Genomic DNA, 17,202 nt, shown 5'->3' on the forward strand with positions numbered 1-17,202 from the left:
GGTCGAGGGTGGGCTGCCATCAAAGTCCTGTTTACAGCTCTTTGCCAGAGTTGAATTAATGGTAACTCAATACGGGAAAATATTCCTGCTTCAAAGTAAATGACAAGGGCCTGCTGCCACCGCGTGTGACTGACGAAGAAAAAGAAATATACCCAGACTTAAAGTGATGAGAGTATAAATTGAAAAAATTATACCCTTTTTTTTCATAAAAGAGATATGAACATTTGATAATTAGAAAAATAATTCTATTTTAAATGTTTTAAATGGCAAAAGCAGCCAGTCACAGAAAACTATGATAAGTGGTAATTAGGGATTTTAAATGGTCATTTTCACCTAGATTGGCATACGAACTGTATAGCCGTATGCTAAGAAAAATCTATTTTACATATATAGTGGGAAGCTGCCATAGACCCAAGGAGATTAAGATTCACGATTTAAAGATAAAACCACAATTGCGATAGAGCATGTGGGAAATGTTTAAAACAGGATAAATTTGGCTGAGAGCTTCCCAGGGCCTTAGCCAGAGTCCCTAACCCCGCTGGGATGCTCCGGGAAGTCACCAGCAAGAAGCACAGTAAGGTCCCTGGACTTTCCATCCTTTGAGCACTTCCGTCTGGGGCCTTGGCTTGTTCCATGCAGTAAAAAACCACTTATCACAGGGCCCTGCACTCAGCAAGCAGAAGCTCAACCTGGGGAGGAGGCCCAGGCAGAGGCAGTTGCGGCCTCAGGGCTGTGGACTTCATCCCTTGGAGGGCTTCCAGTCTGAATTTGGAGACTTCTTGGTCAACAGGAAAACAAACAGCTGGCGCACTCTGTCGCTTTGCCTTTCTCAAGGTTGCTACACCAGTTTTCCAACTTGGAAAGCAACGAGGCCCAGGGGAAGTTTCGTGAGCTCAGGGCCTCCCTTCCCCATCTCAGAGTCTCCTCCCATCTCAGGGAATCATGGGACCAGTGCCCAGGGTGCCGCAAGGCAGTGGACAGTGCCCACAGTGTCTGATTCTCCCACGGCAGGCTGGGGAAGCCAGGGCTGGAAGCTGCAGGCCTGTTTTGGGAAAAAGCCCCCTTATGGCCTAGCGAGGAAATTTGCAGAAATTCTCACTGAGACGGCCATGCAAGCTATCCAATGGTGCCCAAATTACAGCATAGTCTGATGGCCGCCGCAGCCAACCTTCCTGCCACGTGGTCACTGTGCATTTGTGTTCTCGGTCTCAGGATTTCCAAGTAGCAGAGACGCCGCCACAGAGGAGGGCGCATGTAACCCAGAAAAACTGTCAATGGCACACTATAAAAATTGAGTATATGTCACAAGTAGATTTAGATTCTTCAGGTTAATATTATTTTTGCAATTAGGTAATGAACTGACATTAATTTACTCGTGCTGCGTGATTAGGTTAATTTACTCCCGAAAAGCTTACATTTTCAAAATTAGAAATGGTCGCCGTGTCGTCTCATGATCCATCAAAGCCGCAGCTGCACCACAGAGGCGCGGCCATTTTGTACTCAATTGTGCGCTTACAGGCTGTGCGTCAAACCACGGAAAATGACGTATGCCGGGCCCCATAGATCTCCATGCCTAAGTACCTGTGAAGGATTGTCCATCTGTGAATGGCTAAACTTAGTTACCGTTCTTGGGGCGTGATGGTTCAGCCTTCATAAATAGAAATCAGCAAACAATACTCGGGGCATTAAATTTTATGTGTAACAGTGCCGCTGTGTGTGGAAAACAAAACAGGCTTGCAAAAATAAAGCCAACTAGTTTTTGACCTTCGCGAACGCGAGTGCTGCCTCTGTGTCTGCCTGGATTGGTTAAGTCCCCTAATGATACGAATGTGCGGGCCTGACTCACCCATTTCCTGGAACACTGGCCCTGCTGAGATTTTGAAAATTACTTTAATTAACCTTATTTCATCTTGGATAGTGGTAGACCACTTTTATTTGTTAACTATGCATTCATTTGCTTCATCATTAACCTTGGCTTTTGCCCTTGGAAGAGATGGTGATGTATCGTGAGTCAGGTGTTAATTCCTTAGAACAGTGCTCACTGTGGTGCCCAGCTGTGCCTTAGTGCTTAGAGTTCTGTAGGTCATAGGCTTCGGAAATACAGGTCGGAGGGCCATAGGGAAAGGGAGCAAGGATCTGCCCCCAACTCTCAATTCTAGAAGGAAGATGGAAGATGTGGTATTTGGAACAACCTCGCCTAGGGCAGGCTTTCAAGCCACTTTCCAGCTCCTCCTGAGGTCAGAGGAATCTTTTACTGAAGGGGAGGAATAGTCGTTAGTCCCAAACAGTTCCCCTCTATTCGTTAACCACATTTACCGTAGTGTTAAGAATAGTGTGCCCCTACTCCATAGCCATCCCCATCCTCCCCTCCCTCCTCCTCTCTCATAACCCAATACCTCTGCCGTATATAACCGAGTCCTTGGTTTTACGTTTGCATCCTTGTCCCGGTTCCCCAAAACCCAGTTTCTTTTTTTTGTTTTTTGTTTTTTGTTTTTCGAGACAGGGTTTCTCTGTGGCTTTGGAGCCTGTCCTGGAACTAGCTCTGTAGACCAGGCTGGTCTCGAACTCACAGAGATCCGCCTGCTTCTGCCTCCCGAGTGCTGGGATTAAAGGCGTGCGCCACCATCGCCCGGCTTCCCAAAACCCAGTTTCAACTCCTACTTTTTCTATTTTATTTCTAGAAATGCTTGTGTGATTCACAAGCCTCTGGCAGGGCACCATGAGGCCAACGACAGGGAGGGACTGGCGTCCCCCTCCACCCCAGCCCTCAGGGCACTGCACTTGTGAGCTGGCAGATACGGCTTTTCCCTGAACTGCCTTGGCAAGCCAGAAGGGCAAAGGATACTCAGCTGGAGTCAGGGAAATGACCGACACGTTCTCTCCTCTCTGGTGGTTTGGGGTCTGTGTCTCATCGCTGCTTCTTTTACTCCAGCATCCTCCTCATTTGGTGAGTTCTCGCGTGAACCACAGGGGATGAGTTAGCATATGTGCCTCTCAAGTATAGCGATGTGCAGACGTCGAGTGGCGTCCTCCAGAAAGACGGGACTTTTCACAGAGCCAAGCCTGTACTTTCCTGTTCTTCTTCATCCTCTTTGCCTTTTTCCTCCCTCCCTCCCTCTCTCCCTCCCTCCCTCCCTCCCTCCCTCTCTCTCTCCTCTCTCCCTCCCTCTCTTCCTCCCTCCCTCTCTCCCCCTCTCTCTCTTCCTCCCTCCCTCTCCTCCTTCCTTCTAGAGACAAGGTTTTTCTGTAACAGCCCTGGCTGTCCTGGAACTCTATAGACCAGGCTGGCCTTGAACTTACAGAGTCCTGAGTGCTGGGATTAAAGGTTTGAGCTACCACGGTCTGGCTCCATTTTCTTCTTAAGAATTTGCTTAAGATCCAGGTCTATCCCCAGCAACCCCTCTTGATGGAAGAAGTTTATGGGTCTAAATTCCCATGAAGACCCCTATGTGGGCACAAAGTGGGCAGGAGAGGCTATGGCAAGCCAAGCAGAGCCCTCAGCAGCCACCCTGCCATTTGCGTTTGTCACAGAGCTGCTGGAGTTGAAGGCAGTGTGTGTCTGTTTGTAGCTGTCCAGAACACAGGGGAGGGGTGTCGTGTGCTAACAAAGGAGCCTTGGGTGTATAAAACTGTGGGCAAAGAGCCTTGGAGCAGAGACGGCTTGCTCCTATCTGTAAACGTGAGCGGTGAGGGGCTGGGGCTGCCGTGGGTTAGAAGAACGTCACAGGATCCCAGGGCTTGTTCAGGTGAGGAGGACATTCTTGGCTTTGACAGTTCCTTCCCAGCACCCAGAGACTGCTACTACACAGAACTGGAGGAGACGCCAGGAGCCCAGTGGCCAAATTTCCATGTTTTAAATGGAAGCCACAGTCTTTCCTAGTCTATCACTTAGTAAGTGCTGGCTGAGAGAGGTCCCAGTCAACCTCAGTGGCTTAGCACACACCCAGAAATCATACTTGGCTCGTGGACCTCCCTGCGGGATTTTCAGTGTTGGGTGGGCACCTCTCACACAGCACCTCGGGGACCTGGTGGCTTTCACGCTGTGGTCCCATTGGCCGAAGGGCTGCAAAGCTTGCTGCTGGGTCTGCATCAGGTGACACAGATAGAGGATCTTGCAGGTGACAGGCAAGCCTGCTCATATTCCGCTGGCTAGAAGCCTTTGTTGAGCCTTACCTGGAGGGAGGCTGGGCTATGCCACCCAGCCATGGCACGGGAAGAAGTTGGGATGGGCTTGGGCACACATATCATCAGTGGATCGGCTAGGTGTATCGCCGATCCCAACATGGAATTGTCAGCTGGTAGCTGTTCAGTGAGTGATACTGAAGGGTTCAGTACTTTTTGATCTTTGGAGGCAAGAAGACTTGGGTTTGGGGGCTGTTGTGAGACCGTGGGCAAGGACTCAAGCCTCAGGCTGTCCTGTGGGAAATGGGAATATCTCGTGGGGTCACTGTGACCATGCAATGAAAGAATATACTAGGGTCTCCACGTGACTATACATGCTTACTTGTGGAAACCACTGGGACTGGAAGAGGGGGGAGGGGAAGCTCTTCCTTTGTCCCGTTTTTTTTTTTTTTTTTTTTTTTTTTTTTCCTCAGCCCTGGGTGCCAGCATTGGCCAGCTGGGTCCAGAGAACATCTGTGAGATGACATTAGTTCCTCAGCCTCTTGCTAAATTTCAGTCATTCATTTTGATGGACATGGGATTTGGAAAAGAAAAGCAAAATCCTCCTACCCACGAGCATCCATTTTCTGTGATCAATAGAAATCCAGTCACTTAGCATGCAGCTCAGCTGCCCTGCTTTGTTTAGTCTGAGACAGTAACGTGCAGAAAACTGCGATTTTCCTGTTTTATTTTAAGCATGTATTTCTAGGGACAGTAGAAAGAAAAAAAATAAAATCATTTTTTACTTACGGAATTTTGTGCTTAGGTAAAGAGAATTGGCTCCCTGGTTTGGGTGAGAGCCCCGGCAAGGAATGCGGCTCGGCTCGGGAGTATGGTGCATCCAGAGCCTAGCATAGGGGCCCAGCATGAAGGGTTTCCACAGATATGTACTGATTGGATTAAGGGATGCACGAAAGCTGTGTTACCAGGGTACAAACTATTAAGATAATGCCTGAAACACTAAGGCTATGCGGAGTAAGCACAGCAGTTTAAATGCTATATTCCCTAAACGGTTTCTTCCCTTGTAAATAACACACACACACACACACACACACACACCCCTTGATGTCCTACACAAAGCAGCAAGAAGAGGAAACCAAATGGTCTCTTTTTTAGCACATTGTTCTTTAAAATAACTTGGTAAGCCTTCCTAGTTAAGCTTTGTGGTGGTAGGATAACGATTATAGCGAACAAAATAACTTCTGGCGCTCAGAAGGTTAATGGTTTTTCTTTTTTTCAAGGAATGATTGTCCAATTTGAGGTGGGATAAGAAATGGCGCCTGAAATTGCAAAACGTGGTCCTGTAGTGCCCCCTGGTGTCCATTCGGTGGAATCGTCAAAGCTGGACTCGTGTTCCGCCCTAGTCATTAGCATAATCTTGATTTATTTATGAACCTGGCGCTAGGTTCATATGGAGGAGAGAGGAGAGTCCTTGCTTCCTGCATCGACTGCTTTCTCTCAGGCCCCTTTTCAAACGGCGAGCTACCACAGTGTGAAAGTACATCAACGCTAACATAAGATTTAAAAACTGAAAGCAAGTATTACATTGGAGAGAAGTCTTTTCACCTTCAAGAAAATTAACGGCTTTGAAAAATTATTTTTCAGGTGGCACATTATTAAGCAGTTTCTTTTGTCCATAAAAATATTCTCTGTAAATCGGTTGGACAGAGGACTGTTTTAATTTCAGAGATTTATTATCACATGTAATAATTAAGCCATTCTTTATTTTTTCCCCTGAGACCCATTCATTTAAATAATTACAGATCCTGCTGGGTTGTGGCGGCTCACACCTTTAATCCCAGCACTCGGGAAGCAGAGGTAGGAGGATTTCTGTGAGTTCAAAGCCAGCTTAATCTACAAAGCCAGTTCCAGGACAGCCAGTGCTACACAAAGAAATCCTCTCTCCCGGGGCATAAAGATATAGAGAATGAATTGATCAGATAAATTCACAATATCAAAAAGGAGTACTCTGATTGATTTCTAAATGCTGCTAATTTAATATTTAATTGCAAAATCTTACTTTAAAAAAGAGGGCATTTCCTTCTTCCACACCCTCCTATGATGATGACAGTCAATTTAGTTCAATTGGCAGGGGAGCTCCAGGCCCAGGAGGGGTGCGCATGGGCAGTACTCACTGTATGGAGCAGTGTCTGTAAAGAGGAAGCACCCAGACCACAAGGAAGGAGGGGGTGATGTCCCCAGAGGCTGCAGCGACAGAGGAGGGAAAGGGGAGCAGGACATCACACAAACAGAGTGACAGAGAACAAGGAGCCAGCGCAGCACAGGAGCGGAAAAGATGAGCCTCTCAAGGGGCCCTGGGCGCTGTACTTAGCCTAGGAGGTTAATGCAAAGTCCGGGAAGGTTCCAAGGAGTTAGGCAGGAGAGAGGCATGGGCAGCCCGGCAGTGGTGCCTGACCCCACAGGGTGCCGGCTGCAGCTGACACGAATTATCAAGGGAAGGAGAGTCTCACATTCCCTCCTCGCTTTCCAAGAACAGGCATTGAGGCCGATGGAGAGCTTGGATATCCAGGGGAAGGCACAGGGTGGAAAAGAGCTTTGGAGTCTGTCATGCGCTGGTTGGGTGATGCTAACCTTGGGCAGGCTTCTTGACCTCTCTCGGCCTCAGTCTTCCCTCCTGTAAGGTGGGCATGATAATCTCTCCTGTATGGGATTGGAGAAGGCATGGTGGGTGCGCATGGCAAAGGAGCTGGGGTGGCAGCCGCCCTGAGAATAGCAGTTGGTTTTCATAAAACGGGTCCTTGCATGGGATTTCATTCCAAAAGCACCCTCTTGTTTGGCTGCTTTCTTCTGTGATTATAGCCCCAACAACTGCTGCCTATCTAGGCTGGAAGCGCCTTGAAGGGCAGGGCACCCACCTTGTCACCACCGTTCCCCATCACTTTGGGCGCAGGGCAGTAGCCATTGTGAAGTGAAGGGCGCATGGCTGCTACATTGTTGAATCTCAGTTCAGTGATGGTCGCCAAAAGCTGCAGAAGGGGCCTTTCTATGGCCCCTGTTTAGGGGTGATCACCACTCAGGAAAGCACATTTGGATTGGGGTGTCAGGCAGGTTAGACAAAGAAGTGGTTGACAGAAAAGGCTGCGGGGTTGGAAAGCCCTGCATTGGAGCTCCGGTTTCACCGACTGGAAGACAGCGAGTGGTGCAGTGCTTTCTCGGTGAGTCACTTCTTCACTTCTAAATCTTTTCAAATCTTAAATGCAATAATCAATAATAGCAACTACCCTGGGCAGGGGTAAGCACCGTGGAACATCCGTCTTGTGTAACCCTCGGACTGACTCAACACACAAATCCCCGAGCTTGAGCTCCAGCGTTAAATAAACTGGGCATGGTAGCGCACCCCTGGGATCCCAGTGCTCAGGAGGTGGAGGCATCAGAAATTCAAGGTCGTCCTTGGTCACATGGGGAATTTGAGGTCAGCCTGAGCTACACAAGACACTGTCTCAAAATACAAAAGCAAGGATGGCTCAGTGGTTAGGGACATTGGCTGCTCTTCTACAGGACCTGGGTTTGATTCCCAGCGCACACAAGGGGGTTCCCAACTGTCTCTCATCCCAGTTCCAGGGGATCCTATGCCCTCCTCTGGCCGCCATGGGATCTGATGCCCTCTTGTGGCCTCCATGAGCATTGCATGCACTTGATGCGGATTTGCATGCAGGCAACACACACCCATAAAATAAAATCTTTTTCTAAAGATTAAAAACAAAACCCCAAGTTCCCAATAACCCTTAACGCCTCATTAAATTCACATAATGTTTTTCAGTGCACAGAAGCTGCAAGTCGCTGTAATTAGTCAGTACTTTCTATGTGCGTCTATGATGTACGTGTGCTTTCATAAAACGAGAACGAAATTCTCTTTACATGCAGAATGAAGATTTACCTTTCTACAAGTATGGAAACGAGAGCCCAATGATCAGTGCTCCTCCCCACCACCCCACCACCCCCTCCTGGGGTGAGCCCTTTGCCGCTACATGTCCCTGTCATGAGACACTAATTAAACAACGGGGCCACCCAGTCATAGACTGGAGACTTCAAAGCTATGAGCAATGTAATGAATTTCTTTTCCTCTTTATAAGTCAGCTGCCTCCGTATTTTGTGACAGTGACAGAATACTGAGTAATACACGGGGTGTCCCGCTACAGTTAAGTTCTTTCACAATGACTTCAGCCATGCACTTGCTTCAGACGGCGGTGGACAGGGCTGAGGGCTCACACAGCAGGCGGTGGTCTCCTCAGTGCGGCAGCTCTGAGAAGTCCGTGTTCTGAAGGAGCCGCGATCTGAGCGAGGCTCTTAGAGGGTGCAGGTATCAACTCTATGGCATATGTTTAAAAATCGGGCAGCGAAACAGACTGGGCAATGGGAATGCTCCGTGCACGGAGGCCAGCGTTGTGGAAGCCTCCAGATGAGCCTCCTGCCTTCCGCTCGACTGCCAACTGTGCCAGCGGACCACCACCCAGGAGTAAAGAGCCTGCGCCGTTTTGTAATTGATCAGGAAAGGCCAACAGTTTCCATTCGCTTCCGTTGTCACTTTGAAATTTTCTCTGAGAGAAAGCAAAAGAAAGTTGTACTTCACGGTGTTCAGAGTCAGGATGAGGGTCCCCTTCCACGAGATGGAGGCTGTCCCCGCTGATGCCACGCTCCGGGGTCAAGTTAAATGCAGTCTGGCATTATGGTAATCAAAATTTTCATTTTTTTTTTCCTTTACATCACAGCGATTCTGTTCCCAAAGTTGAAGTTCCGAGTCGGTGCCGACAATCCCCGGGCTTCGTTTGGTAGAGACCAGGAGAGCCTTGTAGAATGTTGGGGGTGTGTGTCTAGGAGAGTCAAGGAAAGGAAAGCTTGGCACTGGGGGCTGGAAAAGAATGGGGCCTGCGGGCGCGAGAACCACAGAGCAGAGACACCAGTGGACCGACCCAGCTTTATGTGAAGTGTTGTTGGCACACAAGTGAACCAGGAAGGAAAGAGATGACTGTTGGGCTTCAGCATCACGGCCAGGCAAGCCCTGCTCTCCCAGATCTAACTTCCTCCTGTCCTTACTTTCCTCATCTACAAAACAGCAATACTCGCTCCCCTGAGACGGCGTGCCTTTCTTTGCTAAAACCCCACGGTTAGCGAGTCCCAGGATCCTCCTGTCTACGGGGTTACAGGCACATGCCCCCACGGGTGGCTCTCATGCTGCTTCTGTGACAAGCACTTCACACAAGGCGCCATCTCTCCAGCTTCCGCGAGCACCTTTAAAAGAAGGAAGCCAGACATGAGGTGAAACAAGGACCTGTAATTTCTATAAACCTGCAAGCTGATGCGATTTTACTTATTGGAAGATTGCAAGGATGTAAGAGTCTCAAAGATGGCTACCGATGGTTTCCTAGGTGACCTTGAAATGGATACCTATTATCTTGTCTCTAGATGAGAATAATTGTGTCTACCACCAACAGTATGAGATCGGGATGAGATAAATGCTTCCTTAGCGTATAAGCATACCTTGCTGTAGGGTATGCAAGACGAAAATTATCTAGAGAGCAATTTGCACAACAAAGTGAATGTATGTCACATAAAATTTAATATAAATTTATGACGTGTTTTCGTCATAATTTAAAATAAAATATTGCAATATGTGTGTGTGTGTCTATGCATATCCATGTGTATGTACTAAGTGTTTAATAAATACGCAATATCTATTATCATCCTTCTCATTTTGTTTTTCAGGAGTGCTGGGTATGACACACTGTGCTGGGACCAGGGTTTACAGGGAAGGCATCACTGCTGGCCCTGGGAGCTCGTGTAGGAGGGAGCTAGGGTTTTTGCAGTTGTCACTGAGGACACTGAGCGTGGGGCAGGGATGGAGGTCAGCTGGGTGGGAGGAATTGACCCTGTGTGCCTCTGTGGTCAAGGGAGGAGACAGAGAAGGCCCCAGTGGGGTTTGGGACCTGAGTCAAGTTTTGGGGGACACAGTGGAGCTGTCAAAGCCTAGGTGGCAGGTTCTGGGTTCTTTGATTTTGTGCTGGGAATGTAAGCCCTGCCTGCATGACTTAGATAGCTACAATGAAGGCGGTTAAAATTCTGTGCCCTCAAGAGGGTAGTGGATGTGCAAGGAGTAAGACTGAGCCCTGAGAAAACACACCGAGGCCAGCACTGGGGGGGCAGCAATCTGGTCCTCTGTGTGACACACACACCATGTAGGACGATGTGTCTCCAGTTGCCTGTCACTGTGGATCTGACTCTCACACTATTGGGAATCTGGGATGGCATTCTCTTCTACCTAGATCCGCACCCCCCCCCTCAACCTCTCTGGAGTCAAAATGGCGGGTGATGGACCTTCCTCTCCAGCCAAGAGGGCACTGGAGCTAATCCGCACCTAAGCCTTACAGCTCAACGAATTACATTGTGCATTAGTTTTATTGCAGACTGGTGGTGATAATAAAATTAGTTCTCATCCACATTATTGGCTCATAATGAGAGCTACACGAGCAAAACTGATACGATCTCGCCGCCGAGTCTTCTGTGTCCAAGCAACCAAGCAGACTGCACGGTTCCGGTTCTCCTCTTCCTCTTTCCTCCATTTTTAGGTTGTTTCCGAATCCTTTAAAATAATAAAACCCATTTCTACTGGACTTTTTTTTTCTAATAGCTCCTAGGTAGGGTGACTACATAATTTAACATCCAAACTGGGACAGTCGTGAGGGCAAAGGCAGGCTATTAATAATTAGGTCGGGACAGTAGCATACGCCAGCAGGCTGCTGCAAACCCCACAGCTGGTAACCCTATTTTTAGGGGCAAGCTGACCCTCTCCTGCAGTCCTGCCAAGCAATGCCGCTTTCTTAATTTCTTTAAATGCCCCTTTTACTTTTAAACTATTAATTTGGGGCAATCATTTTGTTTTTGTAAATTTAAAGTTTCTCCTTGTGACAAACCTGGCTATATTGTGCAACTTCAGGACACACTTGAGAGATTAAACTGGTGAGAAACAGGGATATTTATAGCCAGACATAGATTGTCAGTGGCGTCCTTTGGTGTGCCGACCAGAGGTCAGTGGGGAATCTGGGCTGACAATTCTTCAAGCCAAATCTGTGATCCGAACCTAAATGTAAAAAGGTCCCAACTCCCCCATAAGTCTCAGGAAACATTTGGTGGGTGACACTAGACCATCTTTCCACTCCATCAAAGTCACGGAAGGTCCACCTTTGGGGCTGGGACCAAATGCAGTTGGTAGAGGGCTTCCTTAACATGCGTGAGGTCCCGGATCAGATCTCCAGCACCGCATACACCAGGCACGGGGACACACACCTGCAATCCCAGCACAGGGAGTGGAGAGAGGAGGACCAAAGTTCAAGGTCGTTTTTGCCTAGGGAGTACATTTGTGGCCAGCCTCATCCTTGACTTTTTCTAAAGTAAAAATAAAATTAAAAGCCCGTCCTTTGACATCAGAATGGATTAGGCATTTCTGAAAAATGACCTCATTTAGAAATACCAGGTAGTGTCGGGGAATCCTGACCTGGACTCCAGGCCGATTCCACGGGAACTGATCAGTGAGCAGCCTTGCCGTCAGCTATCCATCATTATCCAGTGGTGCCTAGCCAAGCCATGGTTGTCAGCAGCAAACCATGAGGCTTTCTGATGTTGATGGCTCCAGTGATCTTGAGGCACGTGGTAAGGGTCTTGATGCAGGAACCACTGTCCCAACAGGACTGCTGTAGTCTCCAGTCACATAGGCCTGTGTGAAGTCCAGCTGTGACCGCACACAGGACCTCAATGAGTTTTGCTAACTGTAGAACCCCATAGAGGTGTGAGCCTCAGTGTTTATGGGATGCATTGAATGGTCTGGCCGTTATAGATTGACTTGCTGCATATCCAGATGTTTGCACAGCCCGTCACATGTTAGCTGGGGTCGCCCCACTAAGGGGTAGCTTTTGCGTATCTGATGCCAATAGCAACCTTCACGTGTGTATAGGAACAAAGTGGCTTCAAGTTAAAACATGTACAGAGACCTGAGAGAGTAAATAGCTAGCAGGAGAGGAAGGGAAGAAAGTGGGAAAGAAAAGAGAGAGGAGGAAGGGAAAGGAAGCAGGAGGGAGGGGAGAGAAACAAGGGAAGGAAACAGGGAGGGAAGAAGGAAGAGAAGAAGGAAAGAAGAAAGGAAGAATGGCAAGGGAGGGGGTGAGCAAAAGGAGCCAAAGAGGGTGCAGAGAGAAACAGGCTTGAGAGAGAGATAAGGCTGTCAGCAGAGGGCTTTGCTTTTCAGTTCCCCTGAACAAGGAGTATGACCACCGTGCCACCGTTCCAAGGACACTGGGAAGGGTGGACTCAGATTTTCCCTTGAAGCAAGACAGAAAGTGGGTCGGAATCACACCTCTATCTTGGCAGGTGTGGAAGGGATTTGCTTTGTCTCCTCCATGTGTACGGCAGGCCTCAGGCACCCGAGGCTGGTCCCATGCTGATGTCCACATCTCCAAGGCCTGGGCACCACAGGGGGTTGCCACCTGGGATGGGGGAACTGCTTAAGGCAGATCTTCACCAGGTCGCACGTGGTAGTCTTTTATGGGGCTGGTTCTCCGTCCTGACTCAAGCAAACAGGTCTGTGCCGTGTGTGTGTATTTAGAGAGGAGTGTGTACGAGCCGGGGCATGCGTGTGGGTGCATGATGTCTGGATGGGTGTGATTAAGCGAGAAAACGCAGGCTTTTCTTTGTTTATTTTGCAGATAAATCTCACCTCTAATCCAGTGCACAGCAACGTCTTGGGCAAAGGCAAGGGAGCCCTGATACCGCGGATGACATCCATATAAATCACAGGCTTTATCCCTGAGCTGGGAGGGGCTGTGCCCATCGCAGCGACGTCGCGCACTCTCATTGGCTGAGGCTTCATTACTTGACTGAAAATCCCCAGGGCTGAAACGTTATTTAAATGTGCTATGAAAATAAATGTGATTTACACACGTGTCGTCTGTGGAGCTGTCCTTCCCTGATTCTGCAGGTGCTGTCGAGCCTCAGGATTAGTGCCTCAATTTATTGCCAGTTCAAGCTACACACACGCTCAGTGACAGGACATTGTCCACAGCCCCAGAAGTTCCAGAAAGGAGACAGTGTCTACTGACTGGTGGGTTTTGGCTGGTCCGTGGTGTGTTTAACTTTACGGACTGAGCGCCTGTGTGTTTGTATGCACGTACACATGTGTCTGCACGCGTGAACGAAAGTCCCAAAACCGGCCCCATTTCCTTCGAAGGTCTCAGGGAACAGGCACTTTGAACACAGATGCATCGGTTTCCAGCAGCAGGATGATGTTTCTTCTGGTCGAAAGAGAAAGAAGAAAGCATGGTGTGTATTTGGGCAGGGCTGGGCCCCACGTGTTTAGCTCCAAGTGAGTGGAAATCTCTTGAAACGCAGTTTTAGGGTAATGAATGTCAGCGGGCTTTCAGTCTAAATGAGACGTGGTTCACAGGAAGGCGTGTTTGGGACGTTTCCGTTTCCGAAGGGAAGGGCTTGACTGAAGGGGTGAAGACGGTCCCTCCAAGGGCCTTTTCCAAAGGTTTTCACAACTACTCCCAGGGTCAGTTCCTTTCCTCTTCTTCTCTTCCCCCCATCCCAACAGTGAAGGTTCTCATTGAGATGTTGTGTCTCATTGTCTGAGGAGTTCATACATGCATATAATGCATTTTCACATGCATATAAAGCATTTGGATCAAATCTCCTTCGTTCCTTCCCTGCAATTCATCCACTACATCTTCATAGCTCCATGTTTGTTTTTTTTAAAGTCTAATGAATCGACTTTGTGTTGCTTGTCGGTGCATGGATTTTAGGACTATCCTGGAACGCAGAAAGCCTCCTGGTGACCACATCTATGATAAAAACTCTCCCTGCACTAATGGCCATCATTTGCCAATCGCTAATCAGGGGTGTGGCTTCGTGAGTCCCTCTCCATGCTAGGATTTCGGCTGCCTTGATCTTGTCTTCTGCCTGGAGTCACAACCACCATGAGTTTATGTGTGCAACAGCCCATGTCTGGCATGTGCCCCTTTGCTGTGGATGTCAGCTACCTGTGGCTCTTACAGTGTCCACACCTTCTTCGGTGAAGATTCCTGAGCCTTCCATGGAGAGGATGTGAGATAGATGTCCCACTTAGTGTCCATCACCCCCCAGTCTCTTACTCTCTGTACACTGACCAGCTGTGGTTCTTTGTGTCATCACGTCCTGTAAAGACAACCTTCTTTGGTGAGGGTTGAGAGAGCCACTAATCTATGGGTATACTGATAAGAACAGGGCTGGAGAGATAACTCAATGATCAGGAACATTTGTTCTCATAGAGGACCCTGGCTCAGATGCCGTCATCAAGAGAGTGGCTCACAAATATCTATAACTATAGTTCTAGGGGATCTAATGCCCTCTTCTGACCTCTACAGGCTCCGGGTACATATATGGTGTACATGTGTATGCATTCAGGTTGTTGGGTCCGGCCCGACTGGTCCGTATGTTCTGAGATGGGGAGTGTGGATTGAGGAAAGAAATAGACAGGAGACAGAAGAGAGAGTCAGGAGGACCTCCAGTGAACATTGTAACAAAAAAGCCCCGAGTTTATTACTCATAGTTCTTATATACGCCAATCAAAAGGGAGGGCACAAGACTTTCGTCATACAAAGAACAAGAAAGTGTAATTACCTCCTTACCACTCAAAACCCCTGGTATCCACGTCCTAAGTCAAACATCCTGTTCTCTGGCCTTTGAGGAGCAAAGCATCCGGTAGCCACACCTTCGGTCAAATGTCCTGTTGTTCATCCTTGAGGGACAAGAATAGGTCTGAACTCTCTGACCTTTGGTCAAGATGGGCTGGAACCAAAACTGTGGGCCCTGACACAGGTAAAATACTCATACACATAAAATAAATAAACTAAAAAACACCTTTTATAGAAAGATAAGAACTTGGGGACAGCTTATTACTAGTTCTCTTTGCATAATAATGTTAATAGGTCCTTGGGCTCCTGACTTAGCCAGCTATGGGATTTTAACCCAGCCAGTGGAACCAGGCATGGGTTCTGTCTTCCAATCAGAAGGTGGTTGCTTAAAACTGTAATATTTGTATACTATGTCCTGGCATAGCTTTCCAGGACAGTTTTTATTGTCATTTGCAGGGTTTACAGCTGGGCAAGGCCATTGATTACCTCGAGAAAGGTAAATAACCTATACCTGGTCTATAGCCTATACCTGGTCGTAACCTATACTTGGTCTATGACCTATACCTGGTCTATAACCTATACTTGGCCTTGGCCCTTTTATCTGAAAGTCTCTGGAGTCTGGGGGAGGGGGGCACTGGCCCCTGTTATAGGGCTGCTCGCTTTGAACTCCTTTGTATATGTTTATATATGTTTGTGTAGATATTTTAGGAACTTCTACAGTAGTAAGTTTTCTGGGGTTTTCAAAGGTCCTCAGTGTTAGTTATCCCTCCTCATACTTGTTCATCTGCCTTGCCCTCCTGTTACCCCGGTTAACCTGTTCTGCCGGTCTCCTTTCCCGCTTGCTGTATACCGCCAGCGTTCTCTGTCCCTTCCCTTGGACAGCCCCTCAGCCCCATGCCTTACTAGTTTCCTGTCTTCTGTGATTACTCCAGTTTAAACACGTGTATCTAAAGATTTTACTCAGTGATCTCTTTTTTTTTTTTTTTTTTTTTTTTTGGTTTTTCGAGACAGGGTTTCTCTGTGGCTTTGGAGCTCGTCCTGGAACTAGCTCTGTAGACCAGGCTGGTCTCGAACTCACAGAGATCCGCCTGCCTCTGCCTCCCGAGTGCTGGGATTAAAGGCGTGCGCCACCATCGCCCGGCACTCAGTGATCTCTTAAATGGAGCCTATGCCTTTAAGTTTGTTTTAGATCAATGTCGGCAAGCAAATCAAGGAACTTACAAGTATAGTCTGCTAGGGTTTCATTCTGAATAAGCAACAATGTAACCCCAGCTACTTCAGAGGCTGAGGCAGGGAGGTCACGAGTTGAAGGCTTGCCTAGGCCTTAATGAGACCCTGTCTCAAAGTAAAAAGTAAGACGAGGACAGGGAGTATAGCCCAGTGGTAGAACACTTGCCTTGTATTTGCAAGGCCCTGTGTCAAATCCTGAGCAACACAAAATAAATAAGACAAATAAAAATAAATAAGCAAGCAAGGATAACTTTGGATGTCTTAAAATAACAATTGTTTTGTTTTGAGATAATTTCAGGTTTACCTAAAATTTTCAGAAAGAGTAACAAAAATTGTAGCGGACCCTTTACAAAGTTCCTCAGAGAGCAACATGTTAGATATTTGCTTTATCACTCTGTATGTGCGCATGCGTATGTGTGTGTGTGCGCACGTGGCACTATGTATCTGTGCCACCGTGTGTGTGTGTGTGTGTGTGTGTGTGTGTGTGTTTTCTTTTCTGAGTGGTTTGAGAATAAGTTGTAGATATGCTACCTTTTGTGTTTATTTCCTAAATCCATTTACATAGCTGCCGTGCGATTACCAATGCAAGAAGTTAATGTCTTCCGAGTATTTATGTACAGACAACTCTGAGCCATATCTTACCACTCCCCTTTCTAGGAAAAAAAATGTTTTTGCATACTTGGGGAGGATTCTGTCCTATTTGTGAGGACCCATTTGAAAAGATGAAGTCTGTTAAAGCTTTACTATATTAAACTGACAAATCAACATTATTCTTAAAATCTATTGGTACTGGGCTGGAGAGATGGCTCAGTGGTTAAGAGCATTGCCTGCTCTTCCAAAGGTCCTGAGTTCAACTCCCAGCAACCACATGGTGGCTCACAACCATCTGTAATGGGGTTTGGTGCCCTCTTCTGGACTGCAGGCATACACACAGAATATTCTATACCTAATAAATAAATAAATATTTTTTAAAAAAAATCTATCGGTACTGTATCTTTGTGTGTACTGTAGCTACCTATGTACTGAATCTGTGTATATACTGTGTCTATGTTCGTCTTTACTTGATATTTCCCTTTTATAGTTATAATTAAATGTCTGTAATCAGCAAATTTAAAACCTTAATATTCTTGGG

At 47.5% G+C, this 17,202-nt stretch overlaps 1 long non-coding RNA gene across 1 annotated transcript in view; it reads left to right on the forward strand.

The window, feature by feature from the left end:
- LOC121439920 overlaps positions 1 to 12,966 on the forward strand; it is a 43,798-nt gene extending 30,832 nt beyond the window's left edge. The window contains exon 3 of the long non-coding RNA XR_005973307.1: positions 12,876 to 12,966. This is a non-coding gene — a long non-coding RNA (uncharacterized LOC121439920). The remainder of the gene's footprint in view (positions 1 to 12,875) is intronic.
- Positions 12,967 to 17,202: the final 4,236 nt, after the last annotated feature.

Source organism: Microtus oregoni, unplaced genomic scaffold (genome assembly GCF_018167655.1).
Source record: "Microtus oregoni isolate MIOR12 unplaced genomic scaffold, Mior012 000064F_ref0000363, whole genome shotgun sequence".
In the NCBI taxonomy this organism is placed as follows: Eukaryota; Metazoa; Chordata; class Mammalia; order Rodentia; family Cricetidae; genus Microtus; species Microtus oregoni.